General features: G+C 43.7%; 1 long non-coding RNA gene across 1 annotated transcript; it reads left to right on the top strand.

Moving 5' to 3' along the window:
- Positions 1–975: 975 nt before the first annotated feature.
- Positions 976–6,693, top strand: LOC125434302. Its single transcript, XR_007244764.1, has 2 exons — positions 976–1,010; positions 6,463–6,693. It is a non-coding gene; the product is annotated as an uncharacterized LOC125434302 (long non-coding RNA).
- Positions 6,694–8,161: the final 1,468 nt, after the last annotated feature.

The raw sequence follows: 8,161 nt of genomic DNA on the forward strand, positions 1-8,161 counted from the left end.
AGCCCAAGGGAAAATCTCCTGGTACAGGGTCTAGATGCCCCTCCAACTAGAACACCCCAGTGGTTCCTCTCAGCTTCTTCACTCCTTGACCTCGGCGCAACCAGAGTCGCTATACCCCTCTTTCTTTTTGGTGCCATTGCTAAACAAGGCTATGTGATGCCTTGCCAACCCGAAGCCCTGCAACTCACTCTTCCAAGGCCTAGCTCCCTGTCCAAGCAGCCATAGAGCAGCTTTCTATCAGTTTGCTACAGGCACCAAAAGAGGCTGAAGCAACCTCGAACAGCCTAATATATAGGGAGCGTGCTCCACCCACTGCCCACATGCACGATGTACGACATTGCCAACTGGTCAGGCTCAGCTGTTCAGCCGCCCGGGGTCATGCATGCTCCTTACACTGGAGCTCACCATATGCCCTGCCCCCTGTCACAATTATGGGCCTTGTTGATTCCAGTGCCATTATTTCTGGTTGAGTGACCTGAGAGCTTCACAACACACGCCAGGAATTTCCTCAGTCTCTCAGGTAAAAACCAAAAAGATTAGAGAATACCTTGAGTGTCACACAATGATATTTGCACACAATTTTGACTTTTGCTGTTCCACTGAATGAGGCTGAAACATAGTGAAGTGTCCAGGCCAGGAGATCACAAGCAGATACCCATATCCATGCATATTTGACTTCTAAACAACAAGGCTGTGTTAAACCTTTTTACGAATTTTTTGAGATGGTTGGTAAAAGTTGGATGCATTCTGTTTTGGGCAGACATGGACTGCAATTGTTAAACATAGTATGTTGGGTACTAAACAGATTTCTGGTTGAATCACAGACTTGTGTGTGAGTGAAAGAGCGGTAGCAGGATTCTGCCGCAAGGCTTCAAGATTCCTTGCTGTCATGAGCTCTAGTGTGAGATAGTTTGGAAACAAGCAAGATTTTCAAGAGGTATATGTAAACACAAAGAATAACTACTTGCTGTTCTTTTTTAAAAACATAGGAAGATGTTTCAGACACATTGGTGAGTATTTCAAATCTTCTGTTCACTGTGAATAGTCGTAAGTTCTTTGTCAGCCTTTTCTTGGCACAGATTACCCCTCATTTTGTCAATAAATCCCTCAGTAGAAGTGAGGCTAATTCCCACTCTTAGGCCCTTTCTGCATGGGCCAAAAACAGCACCCTAGGGACGGCAAAAACACATAGGAGCATTGCAGCAGCGCTGTCCTTGCTCCCCCCCAGCGGCGTGACGTCACCATTTTAACACCTCGCTCCAAAGGACGACTTCCCGTCGGTGTGGTGCAAACTGCACTGCAGGGAAGCCGGCCCTTTTCCTTTGGTCCCACTCACCTGCCTCTCCAGCATCGTTCTGGAGGACTGCAGGGACCTGCCCACGCTGTCCTCTGACCTCCAGGGGCTGCTTCCTTCACAGCCCTGACAGGAGGTCTTCTTCCCAGCAGAAAGAGAAAGAGAAGAGACCTCGCCACTCTACTCCCAGTAATTTATCAGATCCCAGACCCCACTTTCCTTTGACATGGTCAGGCTGGGTCAAGATATCTTTTCCCCTAGGTCAGGTAGCTCTTCCTGATGTCCCCCTGGCTCCTTTTCAGTCCTCAAAATCTGTGATACATGATTGGAGAGGAAGAGAAGGGGGAAAAAAGAAAAGGGTGAGGGGAAGGAGCCATTTCTCCACAGGCAGGAATGCTTACAAATTTCATGTGGTTCTCCACATTTTTTTTCTGAAAGATGCAGATGAAGTTTGTGTTCCAATGCAGAATTTCAGAAATGTGTATGTTACACAAATAGGACTGCCAGCTGAAAAAAATGGGGTGGGGGTGGGGTAGAAACTGGGGAAAGTTTCTCCTTCTTGAAGAAGGATGCATTTCTGGTTGAGTGACATCACAGCATCACAACACAGGCCAGGAATTTCCTCAGTCTCTCAGGTATAAACCAAAGCGATTAGAGAATACCTTGAGTGTCACACTCTGGCTGTTTCCGCACGGCCACGCTCGGGGGTGCATCGGCGTATACAACGCCGACGTGCCCCCCCAGGACCGTTCGCACGAACAGTCCTGGTAGGGGCAGGGAAGATGGTGCAGCGTTGCGCCATTGCCCAAACGACGTACCTTACCTGTGACCTTCTGGCGCATCACCAGGCCAGGGGACATGGCCCCCTGCCCTGCGCAACAGCTCTGAAGTTGAGGGGCAGGGAGGGCGTGTCCCCAGGCCTGGGCAATGCGCCGGAAGGTTGCAGGGAAGGTATGTTGTTCAGGAAAGGGGGGATGGCACCTTCCAGCCACTGGCATTCGCACGGCAGTGGCTGGAAACCGCAGTTTCCAGAAAACATCGCTCGGGGAGCAAGGTTGGGAAACAGCGATGCAGCAGCACCCCCCATGCGAACAGCTCCCTAGGGAGGGCATTTATTGGCCCGTGTGGAAAGGGCCAATGATATTTGCACGCAATTTTGACTTTTGCTGTTCCATGGAGTGAGGCTGAGACATAGTGAAGTGTCCAGGCCAAGAGTTCACAAGCAGATACCCATATCCATGCATATTTGACTTCTAAACAACAAGGTAGTGTTAAACCTTTTTACCAATTTCTTGAGATGGTCGGCAAAAGTTGAATACATTCTGTTTTGGGCAGACATTGACTGCAATTGTCAAACATAGTATATTGGGTACTAAACAAATTTCTGGTTGAATCACAGACTTGTGTGTGAGTGAAAGAGTGGTAGCAGGTTTCTGCAGCAAGGCTTCAAGATTCCTTGCTGTCATGAGTCTAGTGCAGGGGTAGGGAACCTTTAACATTCAAAGAGCCATTTGGACCCATTTTCCATGGGAAAAGAAAACACTTGGAGCCGCAAATAATTTTTGACATTTAAAATGAAGATAACACTGTATATATTGGGTTTTTTTACCTTTTACTCCGCTCATTCTGAGAAGTGCATGTATGCGTCCGCCCTGCTGCTTGCAGGGCGGGCAAGGATGAGGCCAGCGGCTCGGCCTCGCCGGCCGCCGGGAAAGCGCCCGCCCCGCTCCAACGGGGCAGGCGAGAAGGGAAGCTCGTGGTGCGGCCCAGCTGGCTGCGGGCAGTTGGTGCGCCCGCCCTGCTGCTTGCAGGGCGGGCAAGGATGGGGCCAGCAGCTTGGCTTGTGGAGCCACAGTGCAAGGGCAGAAGAGCCGCATGCGGCTCTCGAGCCGCAGGTTCCCTACCCCTGGACTAGTGTGAGATAGTTTGGAAACAAGCAAGATTTTCAAGAGGTATATGTAAACACAAAGAATAACTACTTGCTGTTCTTTGTTTAAAAACATAGGAAGATGTTTCAAATACGTTGGTGAGTATTTCAAAACTTCTGTTCACTGTGAATAATCATTTTTTTTGTCAGCCTTTTCTTGACACAGATTCTCTCTCAGTTTGTCAATAAATCCCTCAGTAGAGGTCTGTAGTAGCTACGGAAGAATTTGAAGCCTTTATTGAAGCTTTGGACTTTGGCTGTCAAAACTTTGGATTTTGGCTGTCAAAAGTTCAACTGTTTAAAGTACATGATTGTAAAACAAAGAGATGGGTGCCAAACAACATAATAGAAACCAGAAAGAGCACCCAATGAAGTAGAGTTACACCCAAGTAAATAGCAGTTTTATTTATTTATTTATTTATTTATTTATTTATTTATTTATTTATTTATTTATTTATTTATTTAACTTTTGTGCCGCCCACCTTTGGAGGGCTCTGGGTGGTGTACAACGCTAATATAATCTAAAATAACAAGAAGAGCACATTCAATAAATACATACAATATAATAAAATTAAGGCTCTAAATCTCACATTAAAACCATTTAAAACAGTGCATATTTTAAATCAACATATTTAAAGTATAGAAGATCAAAATTTAGAAGGTATAACAAAGAACACAAAATGCAAAAATACAATTAAATCTGTGTGGTAATTCCCGCTCTTAGTGCAAGCCTTGCAGTGAATTTGTTAACTATACTGCTAAACTGATGATGTGTATTTGGCTGGAATTCTGTTTGTGGGATTTGTTCTTTGATTTAAACTACAGTTAGGGTATGGAAAGCTGTTGTCCTCAGATAAGTCTGTACAAGACCATGCATTCCCATAGAAGATAATATTGTGCTCAGTTACTCAACTATGGCTTATTCCGCACACGCAGAATAATGCACTTTCAAGCTGCTTTCAGGGCTCTTTGAAGCTGTGCAGAATGGCAAAAACAGTTGTGAAAGTAGCTTGAAAGTGCATTATTTTGCGTGTGCGGAATGAGCCTTTGTAACGTCTTTCAAGAATTATTTGGTGAAGATAGACTTTTTATTTCTATTTAATGATTATTTTTATAATGCATAAGTGTTCCCTTTCAAATGTTAACCTTTTGCTTCTATTACAGTCAGTATGAGGTGATGGTAAATTGTGCAAAGTGGTAAAGTAAGAATGTTTACAATCAGTAATGACCCCTGAACATAAACCAATTGGTCCTTAGGTAAGCTATGTGAACAACTTGTTGAAAACAAACTCCTTCCCAGGAATCTTTCTGCTGGATATTAGAAAATCCACAATGGTTTATTAATTTCTTCAGTGCTCCTGGAGGAAAATGGCTTCTTCACTTAATGTGGACCGCTGCTTACATTCTTGTCTTCAGACTGTTCCATAATTCTGGGGTTGTGGCATATAGAGAATGAGACCTTGCTATGGATATCTACACCTGACAAATTTCCAAACCCTAAAGAGTGGTCCACAGCTTATGACAGTTGTATAAATCAAAGAGCTTCATTGCCCCTCAAACTAGAACTTCAGATTTCATGGTATTCTGCCATACAATTAATTCAAGGAGATGGAATTAATTCAGGAGCCGGCAGATGTGAGAACGTATCCCTCAACTAGAAGCAATAAAGGGAACAAAGGGCATGACAGAGTCTTGAACCTTTCTACCAGCAGTTCTGCTTTTGTGTGATGCTGATCTTTTTCCATTTCTATGAGCAGCTCTGAAAGTTTTTCCTACCCAACACTTTTAGTGTACCTTCTGCCTAGAAGTCATTAGTCAAGAAGAAATTTCCTTGCAGTCCCCAATGGGAAATACTTCCAAACAAAGCACATGTCAGGGCCTTCTGGGGAATGATCCATTCAGATCAACAGTGGTGTAAGACCTGAACAATTGGCTTTGTCAGCAAACTAAACTCTTCCTTATATTTGTGCTTTCTAACATTGCAAGTCTTCCAGATTGGTCATGCCTGCTTCAAATGGTGCATGCTGCACTATATCGTGACAGATGGGGCATAAGAAATGTCCTGGTAACAATACAAAGTAGGATGTGGGACAAGAAAGAAGCATTTTAAAGTTACAGTGTGTAACAGACTTCACGCTGTGATACACCTCTGAAGATGCCAGCCATAGATGCAGGTGAAATGTTAGGAACAAGATCAACGGCTGGCCTCTACCTGGGGCAGGGCTTTTACGGCCCTGGCCTCTGCCTGGTGGAACACTCTTCCATCTGATGTGCAGGCCCTGTGGGAGCTCATTGAATTTTGCAGGGCCTGTAAAACGGTATTGTTCCACCGGGCCTTTGGTGAGGCCGGCCGCAGATTCCCCCTCCAGGATGCCCTTGTGTCGCGTGCCATTCCATCATTGGCATGCCCGTTATAACATCTATTTAGCACTGCTGTCCCCTCCTGGCCTTGGGATCGGGCACCACACTTTTTGCAATACTGTTGTACTTTAGTGTAGTATATTAATGCTGCTATTTTGTATAGAATCCGTAACTTGTTTTAACTTCATTTACCGGTAATCTATTTATTGTGTGCAATGTTGTTCCTGGACTTGTTGTGTGTAATGTTGTTTTTGGCCTGTTGTACACCTGCCAGAGTCCTTCAGGGGTAGGCGGTTTAAAATCTAATATATAAATAAATAAAATAAAATAAACTAGTCCACGGCCACACAGCCCGGAAAACCCACCAGAACCATTTAAAGTCATTTATTTAACTGAACTGTTCTCCAAATTCAAAGTTAAGAATGTTTTCCAAATTCAAGGGGAACCCAAAATGCTTATCTTTAACTTCCCATCAAGGTCGTTTCCTTAACAACCCACAAAGTGAGCATTGTTGTAGGTATTGTCCCAACGCTATGGACTCAATCCCTCATCTCCTGCTTTACTGTTCGAGGTATAATGATATTAGAACCGATCTGGGAGCTTTACTACCTCTAGAATTTATGTTTCTCTCAGACAAACTAAAAATGTGTAAGCTATTGAGCAGCCCTAATGTAGAAATTTCTGAAGCAGTCGCTACATTTTTAATCCGTGTTCTACATGATATATAACAATGATCCTGTTATTGTACTTGGAATGTACGGTACTTCTGGTTTATGCCTAATAAAGGTTTTTGGATTGGATAACTTCCCATCAGTAAAGAAACTGCAACTGTATGTTTCCATTCTGAGTCCTTCAGGAATGTTTGTCATTCGCTGTCTAGGGCATAAAAGAAGAATGACTTCCTGAAGACGCTGGACCATGTTGACCATGATTTCCTGCTCCGATCCTTTCTGCCCTGCTGCTTCCATCAAATCAAATGAAAACAGCAAATCACTGATCATAGTAGCCAAATGTAGATACTAATTGATTGTTCTGCCAGTATCCCCAAGGGCTGAGTTGTGTAAGAACTGTTTCATTATTGCCCTGGAGGATGGCTCAAGCTGTGCAAAAATAAAGAAAGCTGCAACTGCACAAAAACAAACTCTTTACTTTGTTCATGGCCCAAGGAAGAAGTTCTTGTTTACCTCGGCTAATTCAATCCTATCTTTCTAATTTTAATATTCACGACCAAATCCAAACTAAACAGCAATTCTGTGGTGGGTAGCTGCTATCATGCAAATTAAGTATAACAATTTTGGATTTGAGTCCAGTTGCCCCTTGGAATCAGACAACATTTTAAGGTTTAAAATTCAGACAGCCATCGCTTCCTCTGTCAGATGTTGGAATGTTCCTCCTCTGTCCGTATTGATATGGAGACTTGTTCAGACAGACCTTTATGAATGCATTGGCATGAGGCATTGTATCTGCTGAGGATGGACATCCGTGGAACATGGGCTCACCTCACAACAGGGGAAAATAACTACACGAAGGCCCCTTCCGCACACGCAAAATAATGCGTTTTCAAACCACTTTCACAACTGTTTGCAAGTGGATTTTGCCATTCCGCACAGCTTCAAAGAGCACTGAAAGCAGTTTGAAAGTGCATTATTCTGGATGTGCGGAATGAGCCTAACTGAAAATTATTCCACTTCACAAAACTTGGAGGTTATTCTAAGGATAGTCACCTGCAGCTACACTGCAAATTAGATGCCTCTGCCTTGAACAACGCCTCCCCATACCAGAGCCTCAAAAAATCCCCCATAGGCTATAATAGTGTGGAGAAAAAATGGGTTTTTGGGGGAAAAAGCTGGAAAAAATATACCAGTATTGATATATTTTTTTAATTGGCTTTCTGAAAAATATTCAGCCCCAATTAACCTGTATCCTGATTTTACCAGGACTTTTTTTTTGCCCACCTCTAAGGACTGTTTTCAATTAATTCATAGTTCCTTAATGCAAACAGCAGCATTTGGGACCGAGGTCATCTCACTCTCAGTATTGATAAAATTCTTATTAGTACAAATAATAAAACCTAACACAGCGGATGTTTTATTTTTATTTTTGCAAAAAATGTTTAGTCATCTACATGCCCATGATAGAACAAGGGTGATTACCATGAACAATGCTGGACAACTTTATGTAAGCTGTAGTGTGAACAGTGTTCATATAAGTTGCTTGAAAAATCATCAGGAGCAGGTCAAGGGCACGCAATTGGTTTTGGTGCTTTCCAGGATCTTCATTATATCATGCCATTATTGAGGCTAGTGAAAATATAATAGCTGTTAGTACAAACATCTCCAAGGAGCAAAGGTTGAGTACATCAATCAGTATTTGAACAGAGTTCAGTGCAGTTCCTTAATAGTCCTTTTCAAAGGTATCTTAGGCCCTTTCCACACGGGCCAAAAACGGCGGCCTGGGGACGGCAAAAACGCCATCCCCAGGCCACCGTTCGCACAGGCGGCGCTGCTGAAATGCAGCAGCGCCGACCTGGCTCCCCTTCCCCTCCCTCAGGGTGGCATCAGGCCGCCCACAAAAACACC

The sequence above is a fragment of the Sphaerodactylus townsendi genome, linkage group LG06 (genome assembly GCF_021028975.2).
Source record: "Sphaerodactylus townsendi isolate TG3544 linkage group LG06, MPM_Stown_v2.3, whole genome shotgun sequence".
In the NCBI taxonomy this organism is placed as follows: Eukaryota; Metazoa; Chordata; class Lepidosauria; order Squamata; family Sphaerodactylidae; genus Sphaerodactylus; species Sphaerodactylus townsendi.